This window comes from Buteo buteo, unplaced genomic scaffold (assembly GCF_964188355.1).
Source record: "Buteo buteo unplaced genomic scaffold, bButBut1.hap1.1 HAP1_SCAFFOLD_259, whole genome shotgun sequence".
NCBI classification, from domain to species: Eukaryota; Metazoa; Chordata; class Aves; order Accipitriformes; family Accipitridae; genus Buteo; species Buteo buteo.
Genome location: NW_027439423.1, coordinates 69414 through 85527, shown reverse-complemented (window position 1 = coordinate 85527; position 16114 = coordinate 69414). Strand labels below are relative to the sequence as shown.

At 51.0% G+C, this 16114-nt stretch overlaps 1 long non-coding RNA gene across 2 annotated transcripts; it reads left to right on the top strand.

Moving 5' to 3' along the window:
- Window positions 1–8042: 8042 nt before the first annotated feature.
- LOC142028299 (uncharacterized) lies at window positions 8043–15514 on the top strand. 2 transcript variants are annotated; one of them, XR_012649515.1, is made up of 3 exons: window positions 8043–8244; window positions 9020–9161; window positions 15379–15514. It is a non-coding gene; the product is annotated as an uncharacterized LOC142028299 (long non-coding RNA). The 2 variants fall into 2 exon arrangements; XR_012649516.1 differs by lacking the exon at window positions 15379–15514 and adding an exon at window positions 14127–14275.
- The last annotated feature ends 600 nt before the right edge of the window (window positions 15515–16114 follow it).

The following is a 16114-nucleotide window of genomic DNA, read 5'->3' as shown; positions in this document are numbered from 1 at the left end:
TGAAGCAGGCAGAGCAACACGTTTTCATGTTATCTCGACTGTTACAACTGAGAAACCAAAGACCAGTGATGCCACCAACTTTAGGAAGATGGGCTGTGCTTGGGTCTTTGGAAGGAAATTGACTTTTTTTTTTTTTTTCTTTTTTTAAAAGAGAGTGAAAAGTCTCGTTACTGATGACTTCTACTGTCAAGTCGATCACCTCTGAAGATCCACTCTGATGGGAAGTTCCTAAAACAAAATCTCTTTGAGAGAGAAAGACTTCCATTTTGGAAAATCTCTTTCCAACTGAAGTCAAAATTACACACTGTAGGTTCAAGGAAAAAATACATTACTGAAGCAGTAACTCATCAAAAACACCTCAGGACTCACTGTCACTAGTTACAAGGCTGCTAATGCTTCCTGGGAAAGCCTGGAAAACACACAGATGCGACGCCCGTTTTGTCCTGTTTTGTCCACGTCTCTTCTTTGACCTTGATTGCTTTTAGTACAGATGCTAATTATCTCCGTAACGTTTTTGAGTACTACTAGAAGATATTTAAAAAAAAATCATTGACTGTAAAAGCATAAAGCTTTTATCATGAAAACAAAGGCTGTTTCTTCTGAACAGCTGAACTCTTACGAACAGTTCCTTCCCTCTTTTAGGACAAAATTATTTTCACAGTATCATTTACTAGCAAGCACAGAGCAACAGAAGATTATGCTTTCAGGAAGAGAAAATAAACTGCGGGAAGTAAACTTTGTATAGGTGTAACATGCTCCGGAACAGAACTTATTTTTAGTATTTCTGTTAAAATATTTCATGTAAAAAAAAGTAGAAGGAGAGTTGGCACACTCTCAACGTTAAAGTCCGTACCGCAAGTACCTTTGGAAAAATGCAGACACACATCGTAGGCGTACCTTGTACTTGCAGGCCACTACGGAATCTTTCCATCCGTCTCGTACCGTCACGGCAGAAGAAAGGGCAACCACGGCGAAACGGTGCCAGCTGACATCCAGCTGAGAGAAGAAAAAAAAACATTAGCACAAAGCTGGGTAGGAACCCAAAGCTGCCCTTTTTTTTTGTGAAGGTTTGCGAAGACAGTACGACTGAGCGGAGGAAAAAGTATTTTTGCGTCATCTACGGTACAGTTGTTGACACAGGCCACTAGAGCTTTTGCATTTTTCAGACAACCGCGCCCTTTTTTTTTTCCTTTCTTTTTTTGACTCATCGGCAACTTTACTTTCACTAGAACTCACTTTCCTAGATACACGCAGGTGACAGACATAGAGACCTACCTACATTTTCTCAAGCCTTAGTATAGCCGAGGCTTCATCACCCTATACGTCCCAAGTTGAGTATTTTTGCTAAAGAGCACAGCAACACATCTGTCCTTGTGAACTGCCTCGTTGCAAAAAAGGAATCATTTTTTCCAGGCCGTTGCTCCGAACGGGCAAGATCTTTTAAAACCGCAGTTGTGCCACCAAACCCGCTCAGGGTCCCTCCTAGCTTTTGACCGCCCTGAGATTTAACAGGCACACGCTCCATTCCATCTTCCAACAGCAAAAATACGCTAACGCTCTCGGACCCAGAGCGCAACCCTACGGATGTCCACGCACACAGCCTGCCGTTTTGATGAGGAGCCACCCAGCATCCCTGCGAGCACAGCTGCACGCGCCAGATCGGTTTCCCCTACGCCGCGAGTTACCGGTTTCGGTGAACGTAGTTTCTGACGCTTTAAACCGAAAACCGTATCTCGACGCTTCGCCACAGCAGAAACGACCCATCGCCAGAACGCGACAAAAACGCAGTAACACCAATTGCAAACCCACAGCAGCAACAGCTCCAGAAATATTTAGACCAGGAACAAGGGAGAAAAACAAAACAGCTTCATCTCACGCACAGGGGAGCGGCAGGCAGAGAAAAGGGTCGGCATTCTGAGCCCTTACAGAAAACGGGCATTCTCCTTCCGTTCCTCAGCCCGTCCGTGAAGGTCTAAATACCGCAACACTACTACGGCAACGTCGAGAGTAGGGAACAGCAGCCCTGCCGCCGGACTTGCCGCTGACCCATGCTATTTACGTAGCAGGACGCGTAAGCAGAGGGACGCGTTTTGCCACACGCAGCCCTGAACTTCCTGAAAATTTACGTTTACCAAAAAAGCCATTTGGAACATATTGCCAAACAACATTCGGCAAGAAAGCTTTGATGCGTTTGACACACGCAAGTTTTTGGTCACTTGCTATTTGCTTCCTGTTGCTGCTGCTGTTCTTCCTTCAGAAGTTCTACTCGTCGCCCAGTTATTCACTCCTGGTTCAAGCATTTGCCTTCCTGGTATTACCAGCACATTCACAGAGGCAAGTAACTTAATTGCTCTTCTACAGTTATCCAAACGACAATTACAGCCATGAAAGAGAAGGAGAGGTCAGGCAGCAGAAGAGCTCTGCAGGCTGGCACCAGTCAATATTGCACTCTCTAAAACCAAACAACAACAAAACAAAACCGTGACCCTGTATCCTTCTTTTTTTTTTTTTTTTTTCCTTCTTCTTTCAGAGCTCATCCCTGCCTCAGCATTTTGTCTTGTCAGAGCACGAAGCGCAGGTGATCCGCACCCTGACGACTTCTGCGTGTGATGAATGCCTGTTCAGAAATAGTCCAGATCTGCAAGACTGGTGTCATTTCTATGGTTTTCATCATCATAACTCACATTTTATTTACTCACGCATTTGTGAGGAAACTAATTAACTTTTAGACACTGCCTCTCCTTTTTTGGGGGGGGTGGGGGGGGGGTGGAAATGTGTTAGAGACTGAAAAACATTACAATTCAGAGCTCCCAACCACGAGGGAGCGGTGGAGAAATCAATGAAAGCAAAGACCAACAGCAGCAACGTCAACTGGAAGTTGGCTTTCATTCCGATCACGTACTTAAGCGACTCTCCTTGCAAGTCTATGCCTCGGTCCTAGGAATGACTAGTCCCTTTTTGGAAGGACAAACTTTTTCACTTAAAAGTCCTAGACTGAAGACTCCGCTGAACGGAATGGGGATTGTCCCACGGGACAACATGCCGTCAACACTCTTAATGGGGAAGGAAAAAAAAAAAAACCCAAATAAAAATCAAGTTTAAGTACCAGTTCCCATCACGTTTCACTCATTACATTTCTACTGGCATCTAGGTGCTCAAAAATGAACTACAGGGACACCACATATTCCTAAAAATTCAGTTATACATAAAAAAGTAAAAGGCTATTTCCAACTTGCCCATAAAAATCAGTATGAACAGAGAGAAGAGAAACACTCGACCCTGAAGAAGCTAACAGGCAGCTCTGAATTTACCAGACAGGAAATTTCATTCTTTCCCCTGAAACAAAAACACATCAAGGGACCAGTTCAGGAACAGGGCGCGATCTGTTAACAGCAATTTTTCCATCGTCTTTTCTGCACTAGCAGCAAATTTGCCTTCCCTGTGGGTTTAACGTGGAGCACCTGTAGTGCCCTCGAACTCGCAAGTGTTTCTCTCCGCCCCCCCAGCCCGATACGTGCGATTACCTGAGCAGCAAGCGGAATTAACCAGGCAGGATTTTCTTCGTGCGACGCGGAAGGTGACACTGGGAGAAGAGGAGACAAAGAAATGAACCTGCTTGTCACACCCAGCCAACGGTGAAAAGGCAGGGGAGGATTCTGCCGGAAGGGCTCTGCACCCCAGGAGCTCCCGCCGGCCGGTTTCTCTCCCCTTTGCCCGGTACCGAGGGGATGACGACACCTCGCGCGCGTCCCCTCGCGGGGGGGGCTGCCCCAGGTGAGCCGGGGGACCCCCACCTCGCTTCTGCCCGCGGGAACGGACCGGGAGAGACACTCCACGCAGAGAGAGGAGCGTGGCGTGGATTGCATGCCCGAGGGAAGAGGCCGGGCTCCCCGCTGGCAGAAGGACAACTCGCCTCCCTGCTGCTCGGAGCTGCTTGCTGCGGACAGCCCTGCCTGCGCCCGGCCGCTCTTCCGCCGTGCTGGGAGCGCGGTCCGGCCGACAGACGCCCCAGCGAAAAGACGCTCCAGCTAATCGCGCCTCCTGCTCGTTACAGCTGCAGGTACTTTTGCCTCTGGCTAATGCACGCTCCAGACAGCGGACACCCCGCCTCGTTCCAGCTCCCGCTTGCTACAGTTCTGGCTCCTTGAAGCCCCAGCTCCGCACTGAAGCTCCGGCTGATTTCAGCTGCTTCTCCTTACAAGCTCCAGCTATGTGCAACGGTCTGGGCTTTCCATAAGGTTATCTATCAACTGCTGTCAAAACTGGAGCGTTAGGATTAAACATCAGAGTTACACGCCAAGTAAATATCCATTAGTTTGGGCGATTAATTACTTGACGACTATTCTGAGCGGCGCAGAAAGAAGAGCTGGACTCAAAGAGGGCACGTGGGGTCTGAAAAGCACCTTTCCCCCCCGCAGACCATCACAGATGTTGAGTTCGGCCTGCTGCGTGCCGGCCTCCCGAACTTCGGCGTCCGACACAACCAGACCCCCATCTCCGGGGAGGGACCACGCACCCTGCCTGCCCCCCGCTTCCCCCCGCAGCCCCCAACACCCTCCCACCCGCCTGCAAAACCAGCCAAGCCGGCTCCCGCTTTTGGCCCCCACACCAGCTGACTCGGGGCCCATTTGGGAGCCAAAAAACCCGGCCGCTGAGCCTGTTCTCAAGGCCCAAACACGCAGGGCCGGACCTCTGTTTCTGGGCCCAAAGCTGCGCAGCTCGGTCTGTTTCCGAGCCCCCAAATCAGCCACGCGAGCCTGTTGTCAAGCCCCAGGAACGGAAAACTTGTTCTCCATTTCTGACCCTGCAGTGCCCACGGGCGACGCCGAGCGTAGCCACCCCACAGCCCTGCACCCCCGGGGCCCCACACGTAGTTTCGGGGAGTGCTCGGGACCTGCGGAGGGCCCGGCCCCACGCCTCTGCGGGGCAGCCCCAGCACAGGCAGGGCGTCGCTTCACGATTGCCGTTTCAGGCTTTATTTCCCCGCCACCAGCGGCACGGCCAGGCCCCCACCCCAAACCCCCCAGCCGAAGCACCCCCGCGGGTAGCCGGGCCAAGCCACCCGGAAAACAAGAAAACCAAAGAGGGAACAAGACAGAGACCGTGGGGAAAGGCAAGGAGAAGGACACAGAAACAGAGAGAGCGCGGGAGGGATAGGGAGCAGGACAGAGAGATGGAGCAAGAAAGGAAAAAAGGACGGGAGGCAGAACCAAGGGAAAGAGAGACAAGGATGGGGAGCAGGACAAAGGGACGGAAGAGGAAAAAAAAAATAGCAACGGGCTGCAGGACAGAGATGAAGGGATTCAATAGACACAGGGAGCATGACAGAAGGACAGAGAGGAGACAGACAAAAGGGACAAAGAGCAGGCCAGCATCGGAGGGGAAAAAACCAACTGCGATGGGCAGTGGGAGAGAGATACGGAAAAAGAAAAAAATACTGCGGAACAGAAAAAAGAAAGAAGCGACAGCTAGCTGGACAGGGGGACACAGTTAGAAAGGGCGGGAGAGGGAACGGGGCAGAGAAAGACAGACAGAAAAGGTAGCGAAAGAAAGCAAGGCAGAGGGACAGCAAACAGGGCGGGGGGGGGGAAGGGACAGGGGTCTGGACAGAGGTGGAGAAATAAGCAGCAGGGACAGAGAAAAAGAGACAGAAAGAGGGACAGGGAACATGGCAGAGAAGGAAAAATCAGGACAGCGGCAGGACGGAGATCAAAAACTGGGACGGTCCTCAGGACAGAGAGGAATACGAATACGAGCAGGGAGCGGGACAAAGGGATACAGCGAGAAACGACGGGACAGGAAGCAAGACAGCGCGACAGACAAGAACAATGACAACGAGAGAGAGAGAGCGTGCGCGTGAGAAGCACAGGGGGTTGGGAAATTTAGAAAGAGAGATATCAGGAGCCCTGCAGAGAGAGGGAGGGTGAATTAAAAAAGGGGCAGGAAGCAGCACAAAGGGTCACAGAGAGTAAGAGAAGAACAGGAAGGAGGACGGGGACAGCGAGATCCAGAATGACAAAAATAAACAGCAACGGCGAGCAAGACAAAGCGATAGAGACAGAAACAGAAAGTAGGAAGAAGAGAGATAGGAAGGCAGGGACACAGAGCGACACGTACAGGTACGGAGAGGAAAAGAACACTAGGGGAACAGGCCAGAGAAATTGGGAGGCGGGGAAAGAGGCGGATGCAGATCAGGACAAGGAGATGGAAAAGGAAAAAACAGCGACTGGCTGCAGGACAAAGACGGGGCGGGGGGGGGGGGGCAGGGAGAGGGAGAGGGAGCAGGACAAGAACGCAGAGAGAAAAAGAAAGGGGGGCAGGCGAAGGAAAGGGGGGGGGGGGAAGAGGGAGCAGGACAAGAGAATAGACAGAAGAGGAGAGGTACAGGGAAGCAAAATAAAAATAATAAAAAACAAACAAACAAACAAAAAAGTCACAGCAGCAAGAGAAAGCGAGGGGGTCAGGAGAGGGGGAGGGAGGGAGGGACCGGGAGGCACAAGAGGAGCGACAGGGCCCCGGAGGCCCAGGACTCACCACAGCTCTCGCTCTTGGAGCTGCCAGGAGACCTTGCCAGTGCAGACGCTTCTTTCTCCTTCTCTCCTCCCTTCCTCTTCTGTAACTCCAGTCGCTTGGCTCTCCTCCACATAACGGAACACGCGAGCGTCTCGCGGCTCTTACGAGATGAGGCCTCCTAGACACATAGCCTCGCTCGCTCGCTCACTACGTGGCCGTACCGCGCTGCTGGTCATGCATACAGACCCTGGCAGCCTGACCTGCTGCGGACTACGAGGAGGGATCCTCCCACACCCAGAGAGGCAGGCTCTCTCTTGCCTGCAGCGGGAGGCAGCTGCCAGCCAGATGGCCTTCCGTTTCTTCTTCTTTACTTTTCTGTGGCCTCTCCAGCTTCAGCAGCTCCCGTCCACAGCCAGCAAGCGCTCCGCCTGTCCCTCTGTGCTCCCGCGCCACGAGGAGAGGGAGGCCAGGCAGAGACAGCCCACGCGAGCCTGAGGCTGCTGCAGTCAACGGCATCCCCGGGGACGAACGGACAACCGCACTCACAGCGTGGCCTCTGGGAGAGGGAAAGAGGCAGCAGTGACCGTTATTACTGTAGCTCGACCCTGGCCAGAGCCCCTCCTTCCGCAGGGGCTTCCGCAGACGCCGCTCGTTCCCCGCGCCGCTGCTAACGGCACCCACGTTCAGGGAGACTCGAGAACATGGGAGGGCCAGCTTGCTGCCCTCACGACAGGGCTCGGGGGCTGCCTGCGGCTACAGCACAGGCTTCAGGGGAGGGGCTGGAGCTGGGGGCAGCCGCACGGGCCGAGCGGGGCCGGGGGAAGGCGCCGGGGGAGCTCCGGCGACTCGGGGAGGCGCCCGCTGGCCGCGCCTGGGGGGTGCCCGCCTCCGTCCCCTCTCCCCTTCTATCGGCTCTCGGGGAACTGCCTGGCGCTGCCCTGGCCCGGCTCGCCTCCGGCGGACCGGGAGCCTGCCGCGGCGGCCGCTTCGCAGCTTCCCGTCCCGCCAGCGCCCGGCGGCCAGCGGGCAGGAGGCACCCCCCCGCCCCCGCCCCCGCCCCTGCCCCTGCCCCCGCCGGAGGGGATCGCTCGCCTCACCCGCGGTCCCGGCGCTCGCCCGCTGCCGCCCAGACCCGCGCCCTGCGCGCCACCACGCTGCACCCGGACACCGCGCATGCGCCGGAGGGGCCGGAGCCGACGAGCGAACGCCGGGCTGCCCCACGCGCAGGACGGCGCATGCGCCCGGGTCGCGCGTCCGCACGGCTGGTCGGGGAGCGGGTGCAGCGGGAAGCCCGCGGAAAACCACACGAAACCGGCAACGCTCCTGCGTCTGACCTGGTCGGACTCCGGGGGCCGCGGCGGCAGCAAGGACTACGCCGCGCCCGAGAGCCACGCTGCCGCCCGGCCGCCGAGTCCGCGAAAACTACAGCTCCCGGCATGCCCCGGGAGGCAGCCCGCCCTGCTGCCTGACCCCGAGGGGAAGCCGCTTCCGTTTCCGCCCACCCCCACGCCGGCGCAGCCGCAGTTCCCGCCGAGCCCCCAGCGCCGCTCCGGGCAGCTCCGGCGCGCTTTCGCCGCCCGGCTCCGGCACGGCGCGGCGCGGCACCCCCCCGCCCGGCTCCGGGCAGCGGCCGCCGCCGCCGCTCCGTGCGTCCCACACAGACCCCGCCGTCCTCCTCGGGGCTTTCCCCGGAGCCCGCCGGCCGGCTGCGCAGCCCCGCCACGGGGCCCGGTGAGCACCCCCCCCCCGCGCGCGCACGTGGTCCCAGCCGCCCTGCGCCCCCCCCCCCTCGCGCGCACTTGCTCCCAGCCCCCCTGTGAGCCCCCCCCCCGCGCGCACTTGCTCCCAGCCCCCCTGTGAGCCCCCCCCCCCGCGCGCACTTGCTCCCAGCCCCCCTGTGAGCCCCCCCCCCCGCGCGCACTTGCTCCCAGCCCCCCTGTGAGCCCCCCCCCCCGCGCGCACTTGCTCCCAGCCCCCCTGTGAGCCCTCCCCCCCGCGCGCACTTGCTCCCAGCCGCCCTGTGAGCCCCCCCCCCCCCCCCCCCCCCCGCGCGCACGTGGTCCCAGCCCCCTGTGAGCCCCCAGGGCTCCCCCCCGGCCTCTGCACCGGCGGCCCCCACCTCCCCCGGGCCACCCCCGCCTCCGACGTTCGCCGTCCGAGGGGCGCCCGGCCCCGCTCACCTTCTCCCGAGGGGCAGCCGCAGCCCGGCCACCGCTCCGCTCCGCTCCTGCCTCGGCTCCCACCGGCCCCGCCCCGGCCCCTCCCCCGGCAGCCCCCCCTTTCCAGGGAGGGGACGGCCCCAGCAGCCTCACTGCCCGCACCTGCGGCTCCTCCAGCCCCGGCCCGCAGCTGGGGGACCGAAACCCGGAACAAAACTTCTCAACACCCATGGGAAGTTAAGCAGCAGGCACTTCCTCGATTGAATGAAAGGTGGCAAGAGTCATCTCATTTGGAAGGGGTGTTAACTGGGGTCAAAATACAGATTTGAATACCCATCTTATTTTAGTTCTAAGACTTGGCGATTGCCAGGTATCATCTTTTCCATTTACCCGGGTCCACCAGCGAGGCCACAAGGGAGATTTCTTCCAGAGAGAGGAGAGAGTTATTAAGGCTGAAGTCCACGATTTGCCTTTCTCCTTCATGAAAAGGTGAGTGGATCATATATCATCACTAGTCACCCAAACAGTTAACCCTGAACTTTTCACCTGTCCTTTAATACAGTCAACTCCAAGCTAAATGTTTTCCGTTATTAAGAGGCGACCAAAGATCATGTAAAATATTATTATACTTTCTACAAACACATCCCCATCTGAGAGCTTTAGCTACTAGAGAAAGTCGTTGGAGTTTGGGGTCAGAGGAGCTGCAAGTATAAACCTTCATTCAGCTCTGTTTAGGATGTGTGATTTTTCTCTGGTTGTCTAAACCAGTCTAAATTTCCATAGACGGTCCCGACTCTGGGTGGCTCTGACAAGGATCCTGGAACTCCAGGAAATTCTAAACATCGTTTTATATTTTAAATATGATCCCAAGTTCCTTCCTGCACTTGTCGCTACGGTTTTGGCAACTGACAGCCCCAAGGGCTGCCTGTACAAGTTTCTCCCGAAGGGCGAGTAAATTAATTCTTTTGTCCATGAGGTGGATGGTTTGGTAATGTTATAATTCACAACGCTCTAATTCCTTCTTTCAAATTTAAAAAAAATAATTGCCTTTTAAATCCATCCCATTTAATTTGCTAAAATGATTCTCATTGTTCTGCATCTTTTCTCAAGTTTTGGTTAAATTCAATGTCAGTATTCTCCACGGAACTAGATTTTCATCTGACTTTGGAATCGGAAGGCAGGCTGTTACTGAGGTTCAATTTTGTGTCTTTACAAAACTTTGAATCAGTTACAAAACTAGATTTATTTTTTTTTAAATCCAAATTACAAAAACGGTTAGTATCAAGATTAATAGCTCAAACAATAATAGTTTCATTTTGTTTATCTCATGTTTGGAACCCCTCAAAAAAAATACATACGCCCTCTAAACACACAAAAAGATTATTGCCCTCGACAATATTCCTAATAGCAACCCCAGTATTATAAACTTTACACAGCTGTTTTCCCAAATAGATAATGTGAAACTTACTTATAGATTTTCAGTTTTAAAGGGCCAGTTTCTTTAGACTTCCAATTTCTTGTTGGTGCTTTCTTTATTCTTGAATATTGAAGCCAGGGTTCTTCTCCCAGACCTTTACTGCTATAAGGGCTGTTAAAATGACTCGATACGGTCCTTTCCACTTCTCAGTGATTTTACACACATTCAATCTCCTGGTCGCAAGGGATGCGCTGCTACGTCCAATTCTAAGGGTCCAGCTGTGGAGACATACTGACAAAGTTCTTGAAAAGAATTGCTTAAAGAAATCATAACACCTTTTAAAAACATATCTCCAAAGGCACTCAAGATACTCAGAACATAGGACTCTCGATATGGTCTTTCATAAAACATTTCATAATGACTTAAATTTTCTTTCTCTTCTGGCTATACTCTGATTCTTAATAGAGCCATGGGTAATGCTTTAACCCATGTGAGGAGTGAGGTTTCCTGACAAATTTTACTCGACTGTTGCTTAAGGGTATAGTTCATTCTCTCTCTCTCTCCCCCCCCCCCCCCCCCCCCCCGCCTTGCTTGTGGTCTATATGGGGTGTGATAGTCTCAATCTATAGATAATACTTTGCTCAACTTGTCTCATAATCTTTGCTATAAAATGAGGGCCATTGTCAGATGACATTTTTACAGGCACCCCATATTTTGGTATTATCTCTTTGAGCAAGACTTTGAGTACTTCCCTTGCTTTTTTGGTGCGACAAGGGAAAGCCTCGGGCCACCCAGTAAAGATATCAACTAAAACTAGGATAGATCCTTCTTTTCAAGGCAATTCTATAAAGTCAATTTGCTAATATTCTCCTAAAAAATTTCCTTATTTCATAATCCCAAAGATGATCTTATTACTGATTCGGGGATATTTTTATATATAAATTTCACATCCGCCTCTAATTGTTTAAACAATCTTTGTCGTATTTCACTTTCTGTTCCCCGATATACTTTGTGATCTTCAGCTCGGGCAATTTCTCTTATTATTGTGGGTGGGACTATTATTTGACCTGTCGGTGTTACAGCCTATCCTGTTTCATTTTGTTAGCCTGCAGTCTAATAATTAATTCTTCATCTTTTTCGTTATAATTTGGAGTTTCTTTAGGCAATTTTATACTTTTCTCTGGAACTAGTGCTAGGATGCCTTTTTCCGCAGCCTCTTTAGCAGCTTTATCGGCCAGTCGGTTACCTGCGTTCGGACCGGTCTTACCTAACCGATGTGCTTTAACAGTGCATTATCGTGACTTCTGTTGGTTTTTGAATGGTTTCTAACAATTCCAGTATTTGTTCTGCGTGCTGAATGGTGGTTCCTTGTGCAGATAACGGTCCTCTTTCTCTCCGTATCGCTCCGTGTGCGCGTACTACTCCAAAAGCATACTTTGAGTCTGTCCAAGTGTTGACTCGCTTTCCTTGACTTAGTTCCAGAGCTCGAATGAGAGCTATCAATTCAGCCTTTTGGGCAGATATCGTCGAAGGCAAAGCTGGCAACGCAATTACCTCCTCAGTAGTTATTGTCTATCTTGATAAACGTTTTCCTTCACAGATGGAACCGCTTCCGTCGGCATACTGTTCCCAATCTGTTTCTTCTAGCGGCACATCTCAGAGATCCAGTCAGCTGGAGTAAACTCTTTCGATTGTCTGCACGCAGTCACGTTCCAGTTCTCCTCCTTTAACTTGATCGGTTGTTGAAAACGCAACAGGGTTAACGGTGGTAGTAGCGTTTAGGTAAACATCATCTTGTTCCAGCCACACCACTTGGTATTTCAGCATCCTGCTAGGGGATACCCAATGCCCCCCTCTCTGTTTTAGCACAACAGTTATCATATGGGAAACGTACAGTAATCCTTTGTCCTCTAATCCTTTGTCCTCAGGTGAACTTACGAGCTTCCTGGATCAGTAGCACAGTTGCAGCGACGGCTCTCGGACGACCAGAGCATCCCAGACTCACATTACCTAATCGCTTCGAGAAGTAGGCCACAGCTCGCCCACTTGGCCCTACGTATTGGGCCAGGATACCCAGAGCTATACCTCTTCTTTCACGAGCAAAAAGTTCAAGTGTCTTCTTTGTGAGATCTGGCAGGCCTAGGGCTGGCACCCCTCTTACAGCCTGTTTCAGTTCTTGGAAAGTAGCTTTCTCGGCATCGGTCCAATCCATCGTTTGAGGTTTTGAGCTGCTCCTATAAAGGTCGGGCCAGCAAGCCACAATTTATAATCTACAGGTGACACCACTCGACCATTCCCGGCAACGCTCGTCATTAATTTTTTTCGTCTTAGGTTCGGGGAGACGACAAATTGCCTCTTTTCTCCCAGTTCCCAATTGTCTCTGTCCTTTTAGGATTTTAAAACTCATTTAAATAAGTTTCTTCTTTCTGGGTTATTTGGGTTTTTTTCTTTTGACGCTCGATATCCACCGATTCCCCAAAAGTTCAAAAAGTTGATAGTTAGCTTTGTGCATTGTTCTTCCGTCTCAGCTACAATTAACAGATCATCCATATATTTCAGCAAGATTTCTTGATTATTTTCTTTCTTCCAAATCTCTAATTCTCGTGCCAATTGATTTCCAAAAATGGTAAGACTATTCTTAAAGCTTTGAGGCAAGACTGTCCGCGTATATTGTGTTTTTCTCCCAGTCTCAGGATTTTCCCATTCCAAAGCAAAAACCTCTTGACTACTGGGATCCAAGGGAATACGGAAAAAGGCATCTTTTCGGTCTAACACTGTGAACCATTCTTGTTTCTCCGTTAGGGTTGCTAACAAAGTATAAGGATTTGCTACTACCGGATGAATATCTTGTACTATTTGATTTATTGCTCTGAGGAGGTCTTGAACTAATCTACCATCTTTTTCATTAGCCTTTTAACAGGCAAGATCGGGGTGTTATATCTGGATTCGCATTCTATTAACAATTTGTATCTTAAAAATGTTTGTATTACCATTGCTAACCCTTTCCGACTTTCCGGTCTTAGGGGGTATTGTTTCATTCTTACCGGATTCCATCCTGGCTTTAAATCAACTCTCACAGGTTCTGCTTTTTGGATTTACCAGGAACTTCCCAGTCCAGACGATTGGAATTACAGCATTAGACTTTGACTGGTATAATCTTCTGCTTTCGGTAACCATCCTGTTAACAACAAAGCCACTGCTTCGATACGTTTAGTTTCTGGAATTGAAGTTTTAATCTCTCCATTTTTTAATTTAACTTCTGCCTCTAAGTTCTCAAATAGATCTCTCCTTAACAGGGTTTTAGGAGAATCTGGCACATACAAAAACTGCTGAGTGACCCATTGCTTTCCTAATTTCATTGTTAAAGATTTAAAGAAGGGTCTAGTTTCTCGTTCACTTGTTGCACCGACACCACCAATTTCTTCAAAACTTAACTCTCCCTCTAAGGTATTTAAAACTGAAAAGGTGACTCTAGTGTCAATTCAAATTCCATTTTCTGTTCTCCCGGTTTAGCTGTAACCAGAGGTTCTGCTGGGAGACTCCCCTCCGGTCCCCGTCAGATACGTTCACTTAAAAAGAACAAATCTACCTATGGCACTTTATTCCATTTACTCTCTCTCTCCTACAAAACAACAGTAATTGCAATATAGTATTGTAACTCAAAGTTCTGTTTGTTTACCATTTTTCCTGCAATTCACCCCAATGTGCCAATAAACGTCCCAACGGTGATGGTTTTGGTAACTTTTCATCAGCGGTTCCATTTCCTGCACTCTTATTCTTAAACAATTTTGCTGATGCCTTTATACTTCTGTACATTCAAATACCAAATACCAAACAAATGCAAATGACAGTTGTCCCAAATAATACACAAAGTCCAACCCAGCAATAGCTTTCGCTTATGACTTACGGGCAGACGCCTAGGCTTCCACTGCAGACGGGTACCCTCCAAGCCCCAACCCTGCGAAGCTTTCGCCGCGCCTCACGGGCAGGCTTTCCAAACAAATTCCAAAGCAGCGGCGCCTTACCTTTTTTTCCAGGGAACGCTGCGAGGAGCTTTGCGAGTCGAGGGTGACGGTTCTCCCCGAGAATACCTCGGTGCCGGCCGGAGTTCGATCGACACTCGATCTCGTCCAGTCTCACTCGCAAGGTCCCATCTGGGTCGCCAAAACCGTTCCCGAAATCCGGAATAAAACTCCTTAACACCAACCTGAAGTTAAGCAGCGGGCACTTTGTTTATCGCAGCGCTGGGGACACGGGGGATCGCTCCTCCAAAGGCGTGTCCCGCTTAGTATCAAAATCCATCAGTTTTTACAGACTTTTCCTGTCAGGTCATTGTTACCTAAGCTCCTTCCGTAAAAATGCATACTATGCTCGTTCTTAAATTTAACCTTTATAATGATCGGTCCTTTGATTATATAACCTTATCAATATTCTTATTTAAAAACAATCATTGGTCAGTTACACTTAGCTCTGCTGACTGGCATCTTCGATCCTCAAATGGAGATGGGAAGGGTAAGGGGGTTTCCAAGCAGCAAACTGGCGTCCCCGACGGTTTCCTTAGTTTCCTGAAACAGAAGGTAGGAGAACCAGTAACTTCCTGGTGAGGTTTCTAGGGTTAGCTCTTTCAAACTTTAACAATACTAAGGTTCCTAGAGTCACGCGTAACACAGCTCCTCCTAAAGTTTCTATGGCTACGTTTCAAACTTAACGATCCTATACGTTATGCTTCACAATTTTACTTCTTAATCAAACCTAACTCTTCTATGTGATTAAATTTTGATTTCTTTACCGGAATATTTGCAACAGCTGGAGCCCAGCAGGAACAGGGGGGACACGGCCCGACCCCCCCAGCGCCTCACCTCCTCCTCCCCTGGGCTCCCTCACGGCCCCTCCACTCGTGCAAAGGGAGCGCAAACGCAGCCCGGAGGGCAAAGGGGACGGGCGGCCAGCGTTTATTCAGTCAGTCGCGTGCCTATCGAGTCCTGCCAGCGAGTCTGCTCTGGGGCTCGGGGCGCCCCCCGGCGCTCCCTCTGCCCCTCGGACACCTCTGATAGCCTATTTCCATACATTCTGTATGGCACGTCTAAATATTGGGATGGTTTTAATATTTTGTACCAGCTGTGGAAACTGGTTTGCTGCTAGGTGACTGCAAAAGTGAGATTTGGTAAATAATTATTAGAAATCTTACACTAACACTACGATTGAAACAATAGACAAAAGTATAGCCAAGCAATCGACTAGCAGAGGTAGGTACTCCTAAGTTTTGCAGTTCTTTGCTCTTATGACTAGATGTTCCTGTACGCTGGATGAGAACAATGCTGAAACTGACCACGTGTGATTGAACCTGCGTTAAGCTTCAAGATCAAAGAACAAGGACAAGAATAAAGACTTCGAGGACAGCCAGCAAGAACTTCAGATGGGTCGGTGGTTGCAAAAGCAGCCCTTCGTCTCAAATGGATCCTTCATTGCACGTGATCGGACGTAGGCAGTACTATGATAATCGGTTGCCGTCGTTTTTATGTATATGTATACTAATCTGATTAACATGCAATTAGTTATTCTGTATAACCTGTTTGTGCTAAAGCTGTGGCATGCACGCTAGGTGGAACTATCCCCCGTGCAGCCAGCGCTGCAATGAAGAATGCCTGCTTTCTAAAACTCCAAAACGAGTCTTAGGGAGTTTCTTCGACTGGCTTTTCAGTATCAGGGGTACAAGGGAGGAAAGGAAAAAAAAAAAAAAAAAAAAGGCAGCGGTGTGGGAAAGAGAGGGGACCAGGGGAAGGGGCAGGGAGGGACCAGAACGCGGAAGAGGGGAGACAGGGCCCCGAGGGCCCGGGGCTCACCACAGCTCTTGGCACTGCCAGGAGAATTTGCCAGTTGAGACGCTTCTTTCTGCTCCTCTCCCGCTCCCCTCCTCTTCTGTAACTCCGGCGGCGCGGCCGTCCTCCCCCTAGGAGAACACGCGTCTCATAGGTCTTGCGAGACGAGGCCTCCTAGGCACGGAGCCTCGCTCGCTCGCACACTA